Source organism: Lonchura striata, chromosome 2 (assembly GCF_050655825.1).
Source record: "Lonchura striata isolate lonStrDom1 chromosome 2, ASM5065582v1, whole genome shotgun sequence".
Lineage (NCBI taxonomy): Eukaryota > Metazoa > Chordata > Aves > Passeriformes > Estrildidae > Lonchura > Lonchura striata.
Window position 1 is genome coordinate 25590321 of NC_140704.1, and position 22154 is coordinate 25612474.

Consider the following 22154-nt stretch of genomic DNA (forward strand, 5'->3'; position numbering starts at 1 on the left):
TAACTAGCTATCTAATGAGATTTGGCCAGACAAGTGAAATAATTCAGGAAGTCTGGGTTAGGGCCCCTTGCACTTTGGAGGTCCCAGTCTAGGAGGGGGTAGGTGCAAAGCACCTCCAAACCCACGAGCACTGGGATATCCAACAGCAAGGAGATGAAATCACATGAAATCACACCTTCTTAGTCAGCAGTCTCAATTGTTCCTGGTTTTTGACCCTGAATGTGAGGCTAGGCTCACCAAGTCCCATGTACAATTATAAAAACCAAAATAAATGCCTTGGGGTTGTGCAGGACCCCAACACAGGAGCCTGACCTTAACCCCTATGGAGACACCACTGTTCCCCAAAAAGAGCTGCTGCCCTGCTGCTTTATCACTGGTTATCCACCTGGGCTGCATTTCCCTCTAAAGTGCCCTTACGAATCCACCCTGCTCCCACCTGAGACACTTCCATTCTCACCTTTCTCTCTGCAGAGACAGAGGCTGAGCTAGTTGTGCTTGAGAGATTGATGAGACTAAAATCAAAGTAGCCACTTTCATGAACTAAATGATGAATGTGAATCTCATTTGTCACCTTAGTTTTCTGTTATTTGACTTCCATTTATGTATGTATGGCTGAGCAGCTCAATTTCCATTCAAGAGGTGTGTTTTTCCCTCATCTTTGAAAAAGAAAACCATTGATGAAGTTACCAGCTTGGACCTGCTAGACAGAGGATGTAACAGATTTTGAAAGTAGCAGGCCCCTGCGAGTAAAACCTGCAGAAATACAGCAAAACTTTGCAATTGCAGCCTGGAAGGAAAATACATACCTCTGCTTTGAAAGGATGGGGACATCAAAACCTCAGCAGTTCCAGTGGGTGTAATGACATCCCCCAGGGGATTATCCGTGTGACTTGACACCTAGAGGAAATGCTGGATAATTGCCACCCACAATTTTGAAAGGATGGATGACTAACAAACTCAACTGCCACTCAAGGAGACAGTTTAGTGGGAAGGATGATTCATATGAGAACATTACCACTTTTTCTTTTTCTTCTTTTTTTTTTTTTTTTTTTTTGTTTTTTGGCCTACCAATGAAGGTAGTGAAAAAACAGGAAAAATAGTCAGTAGTAGCTGAGAGAACAATGAGTTATAAAAGATCACCCCAGTCTCTTGGTGGCTGCTGGTTGTTTGTACTCTTACTAGAAAGCACAGAGGTTTTTTGGAGTCCTCGGGTGAGAGTAATAAGAGCCCAGTGCAAACACAGTGACTGCTGACTCCTTGGTGGCTGGTATTTTGCTTGGTTTTGTAAGGACCCATTTGATTTTCAGGCACCTCTGTACTTCTCACCACGTAACTTTATCCCACACGGTGGAGCACGCCCAAGTCACGACTCCTTGTGTCTAGCCAGAGTGGTGTTGTTTTGAAGAAGACGCTTCTGTGGTAAATATGCAACAACCTACACCAACCACCCTAGCTAAAACTGGAGTAAATGATTTATCCTGGTTTTGAAAAGCCTTCAAAGTGCCTGCAAAAGGCCTCAGCAAAAGACCACTAGTGTGGCTTGTCGCTACAGGCAGCCCCTGGCCTAATCTTTTCTAGTAGTATTGTCAATTCACATCATCAACCCAAAGGAACCCCATCATCCTTTTGATTCCAGAGCTCTGAAGTTCCATGCCTGTCACATGAAGTGTTTTATTCAATTTTGGTTTTGCCAGCATTTGTAATATTGGGATCAAAAGCTGGGAACCTATATCCATGTTGAGATGCTGAAGTAAATTACAATCTCCACTCCTGAGAGGAGTTTCAAAAATCAGGCCATTTTTAAGAGGTAGGGAAATTTCCCCTAACTTTAACAATCTATAAGTGCAGTGTCTAATCTAAGCTAATTATCCAGGTGGGAGGAGTTGGCTCTCAACATGCCCATTTCTGCCTTGACTATAAAGAGAGCTTGTGTGACAAATTACATCAACCACCTATCCTGTAGCAGAGAAAAATCCCACATCTACGTTGTAGGCATGGGGAGGCTTGGAAGATACATTTTAAATATTGGCTGCTGCATTCACCTTCTGCTAGGCAATAATGGGAAATAATGTATTTTAAGCCATTTTCAATGACGTATCACATTGAAACAACAATATTGCCTCTGGTTTGTGATCACAGCCACAGGATCAGCTGTATCTTTGACCCCTTCTGTTATACCATTTTCAAGTAAGGATCTTCCCTCTTAGCAATGCAGTTTCAAAAATGGCTCCTTTGCTAGAACATGCAGACAAGTCTTATGCTTATAAAAGACATTCTTTTAGGAGCCATGGGCAATTAAAACATCCTCTGAGACATGTAATATAAGATGTATATTCCAAAGGCTCTAAGAGTCAACAAAAAATATTAAAATGTGAAAAAAATATTAAAATGGGAAACAGTCAACCAAAAATATTAAAATTACTTTTTGTTTTACTGAACTCATACTATGTCCTTACAACTTACGCAGGTCCTACTTCTTCCAATTATTGTCAGTCATTTTTTTTAATATATGTATTTTGTATACTCATAGTTTTGTAGGTGGTTAGTGCATAGTTATATAGCTTTTAGTACTTTTCCTGCCCTTTCTTTCACATTTTAGAACGATAAACTAACCCTTCATAACACATATTTGAAATTCTGTTTAGTTTCAAGAATGGAGTTTTGACAATGACATTTTGTTTTCCAGCAGAACTTAAAAGATATAGCAAGAAATATGTCAAGGAAACCAACTCTAAGGGGCTGGCCCAAGGGTGGGTTGCTGGGGCAAAAGATCTGTTGGAGGTACCTGCTAGATATACTAGCTAATTAACCTTCTAAAAATTATAGAAATCCTCTATCATATGTGCAACTGAAAGCTTTAATTAAAGTGTTGCTTTTTATATTATCACTCTTAATACAATCTATAAAGTTTTGTGCATTTTATTCCAGGTGACAATGGGATACAGAGTTCTGCCCATTTTCTTGCAGATTCACTGCCCACCATATGCTGGTCTCTCAGAGGTGTTCTCAATATCTATGACAGTGTTAGGTTTATGATTGAACTTCATGAACTTAAGGGTCTTTTCCAACCTAAATGATTCTATGATCCTCTCCTCATGCTTTGATCTATAAATCAGCATGAATATATGTTAAGAATAGTTATTTCAGAGGCCTGCGAGACCAGCTGAACATCAAACTTCAGAGTATTTGTAAAACTACATAAGAGTGACTCAATTTTTAAGTGCCTTAAGTACACAACAGATGAAGAGGAAAAAACCTCATCATATCATACAACAACTGCAGATATCTCCTACAGTTTTTATTATACTTTTCCTAGTCCTTGATCCCAAATTCCCATATTTATTACTCTTCCTTCAAGTGAAATATGTAATCATCTCAGAATTCAAAGACAGGATGTTATAGAATGGAAGTCTGAGAGCTTAATTTCTTCTGAATTTCAATTATCACTGCTGGACAGCCAGATGCACACAATCTGTTACTGAATATAAACAGTCTATTCATTTGCCTCTCCCAAAATTATTTGCATCGCACTCAGAAACAAGAAATCAACTTTTCAAACAGAAAAGTGGGTGTCCTAAATAGATGTTTTAATTTTAGTTTTGACTACAACTACTGAAGAATTACAAGAAATCAATCAGCACTATCAAATATAAAGTATCTGATTCTATATTTTTAGTAAAGCAGAGAAGACTTCTCATTAAGGCCAATTTGCATAAATTGCTTGCTGGGCAGATTGATCTTCACTACTGAGTATGGAAGTAAAGATTCTCTGCAGTTAAGGTATTCTGTTGTCAGTTTAATAAAGCACTTAAATTAGTGGTTAAATCCACATTCTCAGATTGTACCCATGTAAAGAATGGATAAAGAAATGTTTTCAATATTCATACATGGATATTTAAATACTGCATTTATTCAAAGCTTGAAATGAAGACTTGGCATCTATAGTTTGAAACTACATATAATCAAAATATTATTAATATTTTTATACTGAGTGCATTTAAGCTTATTTTAAACCATAACAATTAATCCTTGAATGTTTTTTATTTTATTATATTTTTTTCTCATTATACAACTTCAAGAATCATTCAAATAAATTTAAAAAGTTGTAGTTAGCCCCTTTCTATTTCCAGTGCAACATATGCAAATCCTACCTAACTGTTTGGCAGGGCAATATGTTTGGTAAATTCTTGATGATGTAATATGGCAATTGCACAACAAGGAGTCAAGGTAGCATGCTTGTCAGGATTAGGAGAGATGAGGGAAGAATGAGAGAGTTACAAGAGACTGTCCTCAGCATGGGGTTTGTGGTTGTTTTAGTCTATTTTAAATCTTGCAGTCTTGAAGTACAGTGAGGAAAAAAGGCAGCACAGCTTAGGTAGGAAAGGCTCTTTTAACTGTACTGCATCTAAGCTTGAAAGATCCTTGGCATTCAGAGAGTGTAGTGCTCTTCAAGCAAACTGTAATTCAAGGATAATTTGAATGTTTATCTTGTCTAAGTTTAATTCCATTAATGTAAGTCATATACATTTTTAGTGTGTTGCAGAAATATTTCAGTATCTGAGAAGTTTCTGGTGCCATTTTTTTTCAATGCTTGAAATAAAATTATTAGCTGAACAGACCATTTACCAGGTCGTTTCCACAGTAGTGTTGTCATTCTTAATATGAAGTAGAAAGAACTCTATTGTTTCCAGCATCTACAGACTGGTAAGAGTAATGGATTGAGATTAGTGATTTGGCTCAAAAGCAGAGCACTTTCATTAGCAAGGAGCCATTAGCCAGCCTGCATTTGTCTATTTAAGTCAAACCATCCTTACTGTCCTCTGTTGTCACACCAACAATGGATCTTCTGCTTTAACCCTGGTACACTCAGTGCCAGCTGACACCATTAACCTGCTGCTGCCTCTGCCATCCCCTGACAGTGGCAGCATGGGAAAAAGCAGCATTGTGTCTTAATCCTTGTAAATTGTGGCTTGTGGAAGTCCAGGCATTTGGGCACTCTTCAGCAAACATCTGGATAAATTCTACTGTTTCACAATGGCAGAACCCCTTGGATCCACAACAAGCTTTTCCAGATTCTCTAGAGAGGAGAGGTTCTAGATTGTTTTCTCAAGTGAGCACAGATGTCTTCCCTTCCCCTTGCCCCTGGGTTCTAGAAATGCTGGAACACACAGAAATGTGCATATAAACAAAGCACATATGGTTGCCTAGTGCAGGCTGCAGGAAATAGTTTGGCTTCTCTTGAAGTCAAATAAAAGTGAAGAGGAAGATGGAGGCTCTACCCCTGGTAGCAATAACTGTACTTTAGCTCCTTTGAGATTTATCCAATGATATTAGCTAATACTAACCTGCTGAGTTGAATCTCTCCCAGAGTTGCAGTCAAGAAAGATAAATTTGCTGCTGTAGAAACAGAACAAAACAATTACAAGAAATAAGTTTTAAAAATTTGAAGCAGGGAAAGCACAGACAGCGCAGAAGAAAACTTAGGGTTTTTTCAACCTGCAGCGCCACTCCAAAGTATGGAGAGCCCATGGGGAGCTGACCTTCACCCCCTCTGGGAAAGGCCAAGGATCACATTGCAGCGAAAAGCAGCCCTTGACACTGCCCATGATGGGGTGCAAGGACTCTCTCTGATGAAGCTCCCTTCTCATTTTAAGACCCAGGTAACTCTCAAGGGTGATCAAGGGCAAAGTCCTTTCCTGTCCCAGGGTAAGGAAGGCACTGACATGGGCAGCTTGAACTGAAAAGCCCTCCCCTTGCACATGGGAAATCAAATCATGGAAGTAATTTCAGATGGAGCTCTGGGAGAAGGTAATCATACATCATGTACTGCTTGCATTTGTGGTCTGAAGTTAATAAAGTTGGTTGGGGTTTTTTTTGTTTGTTTGTCTGTTTTTTTGGTTTTGTTGCTGTTGTACTGTTCAGAACAGCTTCTTAGAGAGCATTTCTGTGCTCTGGGAACCAGCTGGCTGATGCAGTGTAATACCATGGCATGGGCAGAATTAGGCATACAGCACCAGCTGTACTAGGATGGAGGAGTCACATGGCACCATTTGTGCCATGATGTGCTATGTTTCTGAATGCACTCTGGATGGAGCAGAAACATCGTTGTCCAGCAAAAGACACCATCAGACAGAAGTGTCAGACATAATTTGTTAGGGTTTAAGAATCTATCCATTAACTTCAGAATCTGACCGTACAATGCCCCCTGTAATTTTAGATGTTTCCTAAATTGCTTTCAGGCACTTTTCCTGCTAGTTATTTTATTTCCCAGACTGAATTATATTACACTGATCACTGATTACTTGGGTTTTTTTTCTCCCTCAGGGAAATTCATTCTTTGAACAGTTTCAACATGTAAAAATGAAGGTGAAGTGAAATGGTACATCTTTTACTTGCTGTATAATTTAAAAACAACAACTGTGGATCATGTTAAAATAAATTAATAGGTGACTTCTGGAAATCTTTTTAAGTGAAGAACAATGCAGGTCAGTGTGACTTTTTCATTTCATTCAGGGCTTATATCTTTGCTTCAATGTAGGTAAAGTTTGTCAACTTCTGGTTCCTACAAGTTTCAGTCAAAATTCTCAGTTCTGATTTGGTTTGACAAGTTTTCTTTTGACACGCAAAAGAGAGGAAAGTATGGGGATCACAAACTTTCATTTAGTGTTTTAATTGCTGAGTCTATATTTGGCAGCGTCTCCACCTTAATGGAACCTAATGGTACTGTAATTGCTTGGTGGTGTCAGGGAGAATCGATTCCTGATTATGTTCAGGAATAGCACTTTCATGTCTTCTCTGAATTGAAACACAGAGACACTCTTGCCAGCGAAGAAGTATGCCACAATACACCTCTTAATCAGCCTTGATGATAAACAGTGGCACTAATGCCTTGATAATAACTTTCATCTTTTTTTGTGACAAATATTTTCTTTGTATTTTAGCACATTTGATTAAACTGCTCTCTGGAGCCTGAGAAGCAATCTTATGTTTCTATGAGAGTAATTAGCCTGCATATAATGTTAAAAATTATGTGTGTTTGAGAAATTCTTATCTTTATTACAGCATGCATAAATTGTGTCTTACTATAGTTTGTTTTCAAGCATAGTAATCGCTTATGAAAGCACCTGCTCTAAATTATACCTGTCCTTTCCAGAGGAATTGTCCCTCAGGAGATGAATCTGATTTGCTCTACAGCTGAGGAGGGCAGTGAATGTTATATCTCAACCTACCAAGGGAAGAGCTCTGATCAGGAAAACTCTGCAGCATTGCTTACACAGAATCATGCATTTGGTGACTTGCCTGGGGGCATCCTGACCAACCAAAACATCCTCAAATGCAGTCAGAAGAGGGTTCAAGCCTCTGAAAGCAGCCTGAAATCTGAACTATGTAGCCCTAGTGGTGCCCTTGGTGTAGCACTGGCGTTTTCTAAACCAGTCTCACTGATTGCTGAGACATGCAGGATCACATGGGGTCTCTAAGACAGTTCACATGGAAAAGTCTCCCTGGCTTCCTCTTTCCCAGTACCAGGTCCTTCCCTAAAGAAATGCAGTGTGTGGTGTTGCTGTAGTCCTTGACCTGCCTCAGCGGAGCTGCATTCCTGACTCGGGGCTGACTGGCACTGCTGTGCCTGGCCTCTAGCAGCCCCACAGGTCAGCCAGACACGGCTGAGCTGCACGTGGAGCGGGCAAGGGTACAAGTGAAGCCATCAGCCTGCTGAGCAAACACCTGACTGGGAATAAATGGTACACGGCCACACTGAAGCTGGCCCTTGCAGTTCGGAGCAGAGGGTACTGCTGGAGTTCCTGTGTCTGAAGAAGTCAATGGAAATGCTTCAAAAGGCTGCAACAAAAAGCCTGCACAGCTTTAAATGCTTTAATAAAATGTAGAGCTGAGGTATTCGTCAAAAAGTGGTAGATGGAAAGGAGAACTACTAGTGCCCCTTGGGCTGCTGTTAGCAAAACAGCCTCTCAGAAAAATCAGGTGTCCAGGGGCAGCTGGTGGCAACCTGAAAACCTTCTGGTCCTGCAGGCTGTGAGAGCCACATACTCGGGCTTGACACTTCTTTATAGTTACTGTTCTTATTTTTAAAAAGTATTAATCAACCCCTGAAATCAGAAGTGAAGAAGGGAAAAAAGTAGACAGAAATCTAATTTTCTCTCCTAGTTTTTCTCTTTACAAGCCAGAAACCAGACATCTGCAAACAAGGTCAGTTCCTCATATGAGTATAGTCCTTGGAAGCAGCTGAGATCCTGGAATTAATTTTGAAAGCTGGCATTTCACATGCACAGTTCCAACATGCTTTCTCTTGATGACATATCTTCAGAAAATGGAGATAAAATATAAAAAAGGACACAACTTCCTGTGTGAAATGCTTCATATCTCACACTCCTAAACTGATCTAGAGATGTGTTTGTTCTTTTTTATAAGACTAGTAACTGAGATCAGGTGTCTCCCGTGTTCAATGAAACAGAGCTGATCATATCCTCCAAGCTTAAGTTATCACTTCTCATGAAGGCAAAGACATGTTCCAGTGTGATGATCTGGGGGTCTTTTAGCACGCCCTGCTGGAATCCTGCTGTTTGACTTCCTGTTGAAATATCTTTATCATCTTATCTTTTCAAAATGCAGCCTTTTGCTCTCTCATAAGATGCTATCTGCAAATCATCCAAATTCCATGCTGCTTTGGTAATTAGCTAGTGCTCGACCAGAGGCCAAGAAATAAAAATGTGAGTCCTGTTATAAAGTGAAAAGAGAAAGCTAAAGTGAACACTAGAGACATTCTCAGCTTCCCATGGTGGGTCCAGCTTCACTGCTAGCAAACATTTTCAACCTACACTGACTGAGAATCTGCTCCTTAAGATGTGGCTGAAAGGATGGGTGGAAATACATGGGAGCTATTTTTTCCCCTGGGTTGAAAATCACTAAGACTATAATTCCTATGGTCTCTGAAAAGATCTAGAAGATGGACATGATTCTGTGGAATTCATTGGCTATCTGACATGAAAACGCTCTGTCCCTTGCCTCTGGCTACCCTGTCACTGGTTGATATCCTTCCTCCTGTGCCTCAGGATATTTAATTCCCTTGCAGTCCAGGTACAGAATTGCAACACCATATCCACCATCTGACCTATTAGGTTTGACTTTGCTCAAAACAAAGGAAGATCTTCACATAAATGAGATAAATGGGAATAGTCCTGTGGAGTGAATTGCAGTCAAACACTTTGATCTAAGTCTAAGTTGAGAAACTGATGGCTCTAGATTTGTAGGATTCTGGGAATTAGTTTCTTGTGCCAGTAGAGTTTATTGGATTTCAGGGGCTAAATTTAGTCTTGGCCCAAATGAATGTAATTGCAGTTACTTCAAAGAGCTAAGGGAGAACTTTTCATATAAAATTAGTGTGGGAACTCAAAATGTCTCTCAGACATTTTTAGAGGTTCCAGGCCTTGGTCAGAGGCATTCTAGACCCTGGCAGACAGCTGAAAAACAGCTGTGATTTTGAGTTTGAGCCATGGAATGAATTACCAACTTTGGAGGTGGAACAAGCAGTCACAAAAGGTTAGATAGTATAGTAAAAGTAATTACAAAGTAGAGGGGAAATTTTTTTAGTATTGTACAGGGGGGTTTTAGCACATGTACAGGGGGGTTTTCACTTTGTACATGGGGGTCAGAAGTTCTAAGATGGAGGAAAGTGGGCCAATCCTGTTCTTCCTCCTTCTTTTTCCTTACCTCCATGTTCTTGGTGATGTTGGCACTCACAGATTGGTTTAGAGTAGAAAAACACTTGGCAACGTAGGTAGTAGGTATTGGGGAATAATTGTAAACATGTTATACGTAATATATCATATAAAAGATAGCAGCAGCCCTGGGCGGAGAGAGAGACGAAGAAGACAGCAGATAGAGAGGATGTCAGGGTGTGTGTGTGCCTCTACCCAGGCCGCTGATCAAACAGCCGCAGTCCAAGAACATAATCTGTTAGATAACTAGCAATAAACTGCCTTGAGACCAAACAGCTAAAGCCTGCGGAGTTTTTCTTTGGAAGCACGGGTTGGAGGAGGAATTTCACCACCACATGAGACCCCAGAGCAAGGCCGGGGTTCTCACAAATTAGGATTTTATCTGGCAGAAGAGAATTAAGATAGATTACTACTGGTTGTTATACCATGTAGTATTCACAGGATTTTCATTTATCACTATTACAGATAGTCAGGTATTCCAGATGAGAGGAAAAAGGCAAACTTAAGATAAATTATGTTCTTTAATACAGTTATGCATTATATGTACGTCTAAAGAGTCATTTGTGCATGCTTATTCTGCTCATTAATTACAAGTGTTAATATAAAACATGGTCATAAACTCTGCATTTATTCTAATCCTACCATCCATATTCAGATGGAGAAAGAACTCCTTCTCTGTAAAGCTCCCCAGGAACTGATGAATTGAAAGAACCCCAGTCCACCTACCTGGAATCAAATCTGGGAGATGCAATTACTCTGCAGATAGTGATTGAGAGTGAGAGTCATGGCCTTTTATATTTCTTTTTATGATATGTAATGAGAACCCCAGAGCTAAGATAGGAAAGATCTTCCTGACTGTGTTTTTCCTTCTTAGGGCAAAGTGAAAAGTCCTTCCACTGCCTCAGCAGATTTCTAGTACATGGGTTTTTTGAAGTGGAGGAAAATTCATTGTAATATCCTTGGACCACAGCGTTTTCATTGTGGAAACAGTCCTTCCCTCCTTGTATAGTGCCTCTGACTACCTGTAAGAACTGTCTCCTGTAACAGCCAGTTAAAGCTGCTGGAGATTTTTATTCACAGAACACAGATCCTTCTCACAGCAGTCCCACAGTGGAACTGTAACCTGCAGCAGCCTCTCCTGCAGGCAAATGTACTCTCCTTGTATTTCACTCCCACTCTATCCTACTCCAATGTTGCTCTTCACTTCAGCTATCATCTTCATTCTGAACAAATTCTTAGCTTGAAACACGTGCCAGACCTACTTATCTTTGGTTTTGCTTTCTTTTCTCTTTTTATTTTGCAAAATTTTATCTGTGTATGTGAATCTAAGTATGAGAATAGTAATAAAGTGCTTTCCCATTATACTTACATATGCTTTATTTCTCACTATTGGGAAAAAACTGAATATTTGCAAACATGTCTGCAGGTGATCTGAGTCTGACTGGTTCATAGCTAGCAGGCAAGGACTACCACAATCCTTTTTACAGACCTTGTACATCTTCAGAGAGCATTGTAAAGCACCTGAGTTGTCAAGACAAGAATAGCCTCCATTCCTGTTTTTTTAAATCTCAGCTAGATATGGAATGCTTGAGAAAGAAATAGGATGTTGTATATATTGCAAAGCTTCTCCTCTTTCTACAGAAATTGTAATGTTTGAATAACTGCACCATTGCCTTCAATGGCTTTGAGTTACAAAGAGCTGTCAGCATGCAGGCAGCGCCTGTGTGGATGCACCGTTGCCATTTACAAGACAGGCATTATAAAGATTCAGCAAATACTTTTTTGCTCTTCTACATCTATATTGCTACAAGCATCAGAACTTTCCCTGGCATGAGTGAACTCAGAAAAGTAATATGACTCCTCTCTGTGGCCTTGGTTAATTCTGATAATTTAACAAGTTAAAACACTTGTTTTGCACAAGTTTTGCAATTACTGTTGAGTGAAGATTCTAAGTCTGGACCTATGTTTTAATCAGTAAAGAAGTTCAAAACCACACACATCTTTTACACCAACTTCAGCATGATTAATATTTCTTTAGGACTTGTTTATATAGCTGGAAATTGTCAAGGATACCAAACCACTTCTGTAGTGAATATTTGTTAAAAGGAGACAAACAGGACTTGCTCTGCTGATGGAAGATGCTCTTAAAATTTGCACCATTTGAAGATATCTTCTGTCTAAAAAAGAATATTAATTTGCATACCCTTTGCAATGACTGTTGCTAAATGTTAGTTTTTATGAAAGTTCCTTAATGTTTCTCTTAGGAGCATATCAAAAAGAGCAAATCTGGTATAAAAGAAAACTGTGTTGGTTACTTTCTTAAATCTCTGACATTGATTATAAATGGCAGCTGAACAATTCATGGATAAGGCTTAACTTCATACATAAACCTTTACTAATTTTAAATATGTATGAAAGTCCCTTTAATCACAAACCAGCAACTCTTTCTCCTTGACTGTACAAAATGCCTAGAGGTATATTGTTGGATTTTCTCTGTAGAGATTACTTGATGTAATTCCTGGTATAAGAAGTTGTACTGCAAATCCCAGAGTAGAGCTGGATGGAAACCTGATAATTAATTTCATAATGATGCCATGATTTGGAATATTTCCCTTCCTAAAAGCAATTAAAAAAAGAAATGTACTGCAGTGAATTGAAGGGCTGAACAAACATTAGTGAAGACTAAACCAAATCCTTCCTTTGAAAGGACAAAAAAAAAATAATTCCAACTTTGATTTATATCCTGCACTAAAAAATCATAGAATCTGAAGGCATAAAATGGTCTGTTATTAAAAAAAAAAAACAAAAAACCAAAACTTTTTTAGAATGTTTGACTTCTTTATGTTCCAGGACAGAATTTTTGAAAAATTCAACCTGTTTATGCAAAAAATTATTAGCTTTCTGAAAAGGTGTTTTTCCAGAAGAAAATCTAAATTTTTGGTAAGTCAGTTTAAAGTTCTGTTCTAAAAAATATAGTCTAGGAGGAAAAAAAAATCTTTATTTAAAAATCCCATTCATTAAAAAGTTACCTTATTATTTATCAAGCTGGTGTATTGTTTTTCTTGTTTCTACTACTATTTTATGTAATTAGATATCTCAGGCGTTTTTATTTCAAGCCAAGTTTTCTGGCAGAAAGGTAGTCAGGAGGAGACAGCAGAACAAGCCATAATATTTGTATAGTTGCCTTGTGGATTCCATTATCACTATTGATATATCCTATATTATTATTTTTATTATTAATAATGTTAATAATAACAATACCCATAACAACAGCAATGAATTGTATCTAGGCATTTGGCCAATTCAATCTACTCCTTTTTAAATAATAATGAGATTAACAAAAGAAGCCTTTAGAAGACCACTTGTTTCTTTCAAAGCTTATCCAGACCTCTTGAATCATCAAAATTGATCCAGAAATATTATCAGAATCTACTCCCTGGCACAATTTGCAATCAAATCTGAATGTAACATCACCATTAATTAGGAACTTTCTTATGATAACATAGCATTTCTGGGTGTGAAAATGCTCTCCGAGATAGAAAAAAGTATTTTGTAATTAATGTTTTGAATATCTATGATGTCCATATTTTAGTAAATGACTTGAGAAAAAGGGGTTTTTATCAATACCCATTTTCTTGGATGACATCTGATTTTTAAGACTGGATCAATATTGTTAATTTTATTAAAATAACATAAAATTTGCAATGTTTTCATAAAAAAATAATCAGAAATGCTTAGGAAATACATTGGGCTCATCAGTTCCATATTTGATTTTTAAATGAATCTTCGCTTCTTTATTTTTTCAAATTTTTCCAAAGAGAAAGATGGAAAGTCTAAATGCAGAAGAAATAGCTGGTTTACAGTTTTCATATTTTTCTTCTTAAAGAAAAAAAAGAAGCACCAAGGAGAAATATTTTTTAAAATAAACCATATTTATCCAGATAAGCAAGTAATTACACTCAAGCATCTCAAAAAGCAGTGTCAAAATATTCATTACAGTAGACAAACAGTGAAAACCAGACTCCTACAAGGAACAATATTCACAAATGTTTTGCTGTATTTGTTTGCCAGAATACACAGAGAAATACACACTGTACTTTAGTTTAATTGCTCTCAGAACATGCATTTTCAGCTGTAATGTATATTTGATTTAAGAATTAATAAGTGTATTTGAGATTAGGAAAAAATTAAAGTCTTTCATCAATTACAATGGAAGTTAATGAATCAAGCCTAGCTTTGGTGCATGTAAAGGCCCTGTTATAAACATACATCTTCACTGAATTTAGCTTTTCATTCCTCAAAGCCATCTCATTTTTTTCAGGCACTCTTCACAGGCTTAGGAGAAGCTGCATCTTTTACAAGAGCTTAATAATTAAACAAAGAAAAACCCCAATGCTTTTAGCATTCAGCGCAGAAATAGACTATGAACAAGCAAAACCCGGATAGCCGTTTGATGAAATAATGTTCTCCCTTGCTCTGGATTCCCAGCCACATAATGAACTGCAGTGGAGGTAGTCTGGTCCCTTTGCTGAGTCACTGCCTTTCCTTGCCTGGAGCTGAGACATTCACCTTGAATTCTGTGTTAAATCACACAGCAGGAATGGGATGAGCTGCTTTGTGGGGCTGTGACGCTGGATGGGGTTTGGGAACCATCAAGACCCTGCAATGCACAGTGCCAGGACAGCAGCACAGGCTTCCCTTCCTGAGTGCTGCGAGGTTTGCAATCACCCTTTAGCTATCACCAGGAGAGCCTTTTGCTGGGGGGACAAATGATCTCATGAACTTTTTTCAGTGATCAGATCATTCATCAGCAGACAGGCTGGTGGGAATCTTGCCATGTGATTATTGCAGTGGCTTAGTGCAAGTGTGATGGCAAAAATGTTCATGGCCTGTGGAGATCAGCCAGCACAGCACCCCTGCTGCGCTCCAGGGCGTGTGTGCCATCCCTGCTGCCAGCCAGCTAGGCTGGCACCATTCCCAGGAGAGACTGCTGGGGAAAATCCTGGCTGAAAGTGAGTCAAGGACAGAGGGATTTTCTGACATGCAAGAATTGGGGTTGAGAGAAAGACTGACAATCTTTTGAGCAGTTTTGTGACATAGTTATTTGCTACAATTTCACTGTTACATCACAGCATTCAGCTGAAACTAATGTGCATAAATCTTGAAACAAATTAAATTGAAAAAAGGCTTTTCTTTTTTGATAAAGTTTGAATTCTTTACCATGTTAGAATTATGTAGAAAGTTTAACTTTCAGTAAATGAAAAAAATAAAATATTTTCAGCATTGGAGCATTAAAAAGAACATCTGGAAAGATGTATAATACCAGCAATAGCAAGGGTGTTGATCTCCAGGTAACATTCTCTTTCTTGCCCTTATTTATTACCTCATTGTCTATGCCACCAGTAAATTTTGCCCATTGTACAACATCCTAGTATCCATATTATTATAGTCTGACACACAGCAGTAGAGTAACACAAGAGAGAAGAGAGCTCACAAGCCTTATGCCTGGTTCTTAAGCTTTTGCCTTTCTCTTACTGGAAAAGTACTTTAAAACAGACACAACACATGCCACTTCTTCCTCTGTGGTTCAGTTCCTTCCTCCCTAGCATTTTCAGCACATATGATCTGTAACAACATTTTTTCTTCTTCAGACTTTCTTTGGTATCTAAAAGGCCTCTGTGACCATCTCTGCTCTGTGGCCAAGACGAAGCTTGCAGTGATTTATGTAAGAAAGACAAATGGACACAGTGAGCTAGGGTCTTGAAAGTACAAGCAGAAAAGAGGTCTTGCTTAAGCCACATCTCAAAAACACTTCAACCCTTCTTTGGCACAAGAAACACAGGCAAGTGCTCTACCAGCCTTTAGAAATTACTTGCCCAGGTATACCAACTTGTTATGACAACTATCTAGTCCTCTGAATCCTGAAAAATTATGGTTAGTGGAAGATCACCCTCGCTTTTTGCTCTCTGGACATGATGGTGTCATCATGACTTTTCCTCCTACTCAATTTGAATTGTGCTCAGCTGCAGCAGAAAGTGGACAGGGGGAAATGGCTGTCAGCCTTGATGCTCAAAGCTATGCCACCTGCCCACCATCTTCCCACTCCACTATGATTTATCACTTATTTTCCTTGTAAGTCCAAATCTTCTATTTCTTTTACCATAGTTTCTACTTGTCTGTGAGTTTGAGTCTGTACTTTTGGAAAGAATAAATCTATGAATGGCTTTATTCCAGCTGTCATAACTTTTATTGTGAAATATAAATAAAAAGTTCCAGGAGAGTACTTTTTCCTGCTTTATAATGTGAGACAAAGATGAAGTGAAACAGATCTCACCCACTGGAAGGCAGAGCCCACACACTCATAATGATTCATTAAATCATCCATCACACTTCCCTGAGAGAGTCTATGGCCTTTCAGCCATTCAAGTGCATACCCACCTCCCACCTGCTTGGTTGGGGACTAAATGTCTCCTTCATAGATTCACAGAATACTTTGGGCTGGAAAGAATGCTGGAGGTCACCTGAGCAACTCCAATTTGCAGCCTGAAGAGAGCTTTTGCAGGGTTGACAGCAGAGGATCATAAATTCTTCTGAAGTAAAACAGACTGTCAACTCCACTGGAGATCATATTGACCATGGGAGCAAGTTGCACTCCTGACATTAAAGAAACACAAAGACAATACTAAAGGAAATACATCAAGAAAGGATGACAACAGGAAGCAAAATTGCGGTATACTAATCAAAGTAGTGATTTGAGTGCCAAGCAGAAATAGAGACTTCTTCCCCTGGCCTTTGAAACTCATAAAGATGTAATTTATGCAGCTGAAACTCAAATGTAATAAACCCATGATCCTCTGAGTTACCAAATACATTGCCAAATGCATCACCATCATTTTCATCACTGTATGCGACTGTCACCTGCTCCTACCATCTCAGGGCCTTCTCCACAAAAAAAACTAGTGCTTATTTCTTGTACAGAGGTTACTGCCTTCATCAAGAGCTGAGTACTTCATTCAGGCCCAGGATGAGATATTTGGGTCTTCACAGAGTGCTCAGAAAGGGCTAAAGCTGGTAGAATCAATATCATCTGTTTCAACTTGGTGAAGATTCTACTGGAGGATCCAACTCATGGACAGTGGGACTCTGCTTTGTTAGACCCAGTGCAGCTGAAAAGACTTGCAAAAAAAACTCCACCCCAGATCAAGGGGACAAAAATCCTTAAAGACAGATGCTTACTATAGAACAAAACAAATATTTATTCAGTTTGAGTAATGTGGGTTTGTTCCAGCAATTAAGTGAGCCACAGACATTTCACATCTTTAAACAGCCTGAACATTAATTGTACCTACATGTTTCAGCAGTCACAGTCATCATGCTGACACTTTTTAAATTTTCTTTTACAAGGCCACAATTAAACTCTATGTCTTCCTGAGCTGGGCAGCATTTAGAGGTCTTGCAAGAAGGACAGATGTCATGGTTTAACCCATACCAGCACTGCTTTCCATGGGCAGACAAGCATTCAGCCATCTCCAGGAGAGCAGGGCCCTATCACACATAGCAGTTACTTGGGCAGACAAATGCCATCACTCCAAAAGTGCCCTACTTCTTCCTTTTACCCTCCCTGCCTCATGTTTATATACATTGCATGATGTCACATTGTCTGGAATATCCCTTTGGTCAGCTGGGGTCACCTGTCCTGTCTATATCTCCTCCCAGTCTCCCATGGAGCCCCATTCTCCTCACCAGCATGAAAGAAAAGCAGAAAAGACCTTGGCTGTGTGCAAGTCCTGCTCAACAAGAGCAAAATCATCCCTGTACTATCATCACTGTGTCCAGCACAAATCCAAAACACAGCCCCATTCCAGCCACCATGAAGAAAGTTAACTCCACCCCAGCCAAAACAGGCACAACAAGGAAAAACTCAAGATTAATGGATTTCCTTACCCACATCTATGCTGTTCCTCCATGCCAGCTAATTTGAATGCAACTCTGTGCAGAAGATAATGTCACTGACAGAATTACAAAGAAATGTCCTGCTTTGTTCTAACTGCCATTTGAGTGCCAAGCAGAAATACAGACTTCTTCCCCTGGCCTCTGAAGCTCAAAAAGATGTTATTTATGCTGCTGAAACTCACAGAGACTGCCAGTGTTTCAGCAGTGAAGTTATTTAGGAGAATAAAATGGTTTTTCCACCCAAGTTGTGCAGACTTCATATATCCAAACTGTACAGGAGATATTCCCACACAGTGCTGTGGACTCCTACAGCAGCAGAGCCTGTGGGACAGATTCCTGCTGCTAAGCCATTCCACCAGCAGCCCCACTGCAACTGTTGGAGGATGTGTAACAGCTCACCTCTGGTTACTCTCTTGGTGCTGATGTAACTTTTGAACTTCAGGATTATCAATTTTGGATCCACAGCCTCTTCTCATGCTCAGTTAACAGATACTCTGTCCACCAGGTTCTTTTATTTAGAGAATGCAAATGGCTTTTAAGTAGCATTTTAAGATTACAAACTCACAGCTGGGAACAGACTTGGCTTTTGCAGGGAGAAGCTGGCAAGTAAGTGGCTACATGAGATAGGAGGAGTAAAAGAATGATTAATAGGGAAAACAATTTGTCAAAATCTTCTGTTCCAAAACTTCATACTGAAACAATTCAGCTTGTCTGGATTTTCTTCTTTTCCCCCAAACCACTTGTTGGTTTTAAACTCAGTTCCTTTTACCTTTCTATCAAAGCAAAGGTGTGCAGTCTCACAGAGTATTCTGATCCACAAGGATCATCAAAGTCTAACCCCTGACTGGAACCTTTTGCAGGTGGGGAGAGCTCCCAGGAGAACCCCAACAACTCTTGATACTTTAATGCCTCTTGCTGCCTCTGGTTCGCTCTCCCAGGGGAATGAAGATCAGGAGAAGACCTAAGAAAAGAAGGAAAGAAAGGAAATGCACAGATCAATTTAAATTCAGAATCTGACCTGACTCCAATTTTTTTTTTGTAATTAAAATACCAGCTCAGTGGTTAAATGGAAATTTTTCAATCTTCTTTCAAGTATCTCATCAAAACAACACAGGATGGAATGCTGAAAATAAAAAGAAGACTACCTGCAGGCTTTTAATAGAGTGAAATATTTACAATAGCACATCACTAGTGAATGCTGATACAAAAAAAATCTCTTGAAAATGTCAGGGAGAATAATTTAGAAATCTGGAATCACAGGCAGTGTCACACAGTCTGAACATTGTTGGGCAAAGAACGTACTGTTTACAGCTGAGAAAGTGAGGTGCATTTGTACTGAACTTTGTGGGTAGATGCTCTTAAAGGTATTTGTGCCTTTGTAGAAGATGTCCAAAACCCCAGCAAGCAAGGAAGTTACCAAACACTGCTAATGGCTAAATTTACAGGAGAAACCAGGTTCTGCTGCAGGGGAAGAGGGGAGAGGGAGGGAGGAACTGAGGACAACAAAGGATGCTGTTTGCCAGGTGAGCACCTTCCCCCCAGGGAAAGCACTGGCACCCAGGAAAGAAAGGCAGCCATGTGGGACATGACTGGGGTGCTGTGGTCACAGATGGTGCTGGCTGGTGGGTGTGAATTTGCTTGAGGATGTTGGGTTATGGCCAGGCGAAAACCTCATGGGTGGACATTCCTGTGTAGGGCTAAATCAGCACAGGTTTTGTCAGAAGCCATTAGTGGTTCTTTTAGTAAGTGCCTAAGAAATGATGAAAGATCAATTTTTCACATTTTATCCACACGGGGAAAAAAAAGGACAGAAAATAAAGTTTTTATTTCCTACTTAGAAAAAAAAAAATGGAATTTATTTTTGGAGTAAGGCATAAACTCTTTGCTGTTTTACCTGCTCAACTTCATATAACCCCAGATCCAAAAACATGCTAAAGCATGCTAAAAACATGATATGTGTCATTCTTCCATAAGGAAATTATAATTTCCTTACGTGATTGATGCAAACTAACAGTGGTAGAAATAGTAGCTATTTGAGTAAGCAGATAGATTTTCCAGAGTCTTCCAAGCTTTTGAAGTAAGCATTGACTCAGAGCAGAAATACTTGATAAAAGCTGTCTCTTATCCATGCAGCCAGTTATCCTGGCTCTGGGATCAGTGTTGCAGGGTGTTCCAGCACCAGCCAGAAAGGCTGCCCAGGCCCCTCCACACTCAACAGGCATAGTGCTACAGCAAATCTTCAGCAAAATGAACTTTTTTCAGTGAAACATCTCTTATCTGAAGAGGTGGCATCTTGTGAATATCCCAAGAAGTCCCACTACTCTCTGCTCCTTATGAACACTCCTTATGGACTTCATTTAGAAAGCTTAAGACTCCCTATTTGCTTGAAGAAACCATCGCCATGCAGAGTTGTCCCATGCTTTTAGAAGCAGAGCTGTAGCTTCAGAGCTCACCCAGACCCTCTTCATTACCCTGAATTTTCTTGAGTGGTGTATCAATGTTAAAGTATTTGAGGAATAATTTATATTTTTGAAGTCCAAGGAAAGACTGATTTTGATGGCTTTTGTTCAGTTCTTTACTCACTTGCCAGTTCTGTTGTTACTCTTTTATAAGATGTCTATTAGCATTAAAAATATTTTTGAAAGATTCATAAACCCATTTTGGAAATTATGTTGCCTTCACAATGCATCAACATGGCAGTGTGAGAACAGGGGATCATTTCCTTTCATGGTGATTGACATTCTACTTTATAAAAATCCAGTGAACTAAGTCCCACTTATGTGTAAACAAGCAAATTATTCAAAAATAAAGAAAAATTTGTTCTGTTTATTTAACACCATTCAAAGCTACTTTATGTGTTTTCATAAACAAATTTAAATGTGATTTGTGTTACTTAAAATATTAATCTGCTCTACAGCTATGAACAGGATAAATAGTTTTTGGTATATTTAATTTGAAGTACTGAGCACCTTTTCTCCCTTACTGGGGACAAACAGTTTCACTGGCACAGAGATTTTATGGGAACACAAGGGTTTGTTGTCTGACACTGAGCCTCCAGATACCAGCAGTGAAGCACTACAGCAGAAACTGGAAACAGGACATCACTTTGAAGACGTGCAATGACTGACACCACGATTTTGGCACACAGGCTGGCCTAATCTGAGTAGGCAATGCTCAAGGAGCAGTCTGCATTCTCACTCCATGACTAGGACTTCTGGAAACACAGCTGCCCTTTGCCTGGAGCTCAGCTGAGCTGCTCCATCATTCCTTCAATGCCACACGTCTCTCCACCCTGGGCAGGCTGCCTGGGGTTGCAGATGGTGCTGGGATACTGTCCCTGGCTGAGGGGTTTACCTCACATCCTCCCAGCTGTAGGAGAGCTACCAGCCTGGGGCATACTCAGCCGGCCTTGAGCACTGGAACAAGTGGAAAAGTCCCTCTAAGTGTAGCCACGGGCAGCATGTGAAGTCAGTAGTAAAGAAAACATAATCACTGAAGAGAAGCCAGAGTTCTTGCTGCATGGATGGTGAGCTGTCACCTCATCACAGAGCCGTCAGGGGAATGACGCACAAGCCATCATGCTGGTTGATGTACAGGAGGCCCTTTATTTAAGGGAAATCCATCATTCCACCCACCCATGTGCAAAACAATACTACTGGCTGAAAATGTGCCAAGTTTAGGGGCTTATACAACTCTTCCATGGCAAAGGGAGAAATCCCTGGGAAGGAGAAGGCTTAGGTTAAAGGTTGGATTGTTCCTACTAATGGAATAAATGACTTTCTCCTTGAAGTAATTACACAAACCAGGTCATAAACTGTGGAAGATGCCTCCTTAGATGCTGACTCAAAGATCCAACTCTTCCAGCACCTGCAGGCTCAGTAAGCAATGGAGTCATCATTACTGTGCTTCCAGGACCGAGCCAAGGCCACCATCCTGATGACCTGACAGGACAGTGCTCCTGGCTCATGACATTGCTGCCCCAGAGCTCAGCCCACATGGCTGCAGCTGGCTCAGGGAAGAGAACAGTCAGTCCTGAGCCACCCTGACACTCCACAGACCCTCTAGGGTAGCTCTAGTAATGTCTCTGCCCAGTGCTAGGTGCTCCCAAGCAATGTCTGTCAGAGTTCTGGCTATCTTCTGCATCCCACACGTGTCCCATAGGATGCTGTGCTTGTTTAAGCTATGGGATCTCATCTTCTGCCTTTGAGGCAGGTGCAGCTTTCTGCATGATGCAGCACCTGGACCAGCAGACCTTTTCATCAGGGATACCAATAAAAGTCACAATATAATTATAAATAAGTAAAGGCTGTTTTTTGGTCTTAATTCCAGTCCACAACTTTTCCAAGATCCTGGGCTGAAGGAAGCAGAGTCTCAAACTCAGTAAGCGTAAAAACACTGAGCATGCCTTAGCTTTTGCCTCTATTTCTATAACAAACTTAGCCAGCACTTTGCATCTGAAATCTGCTA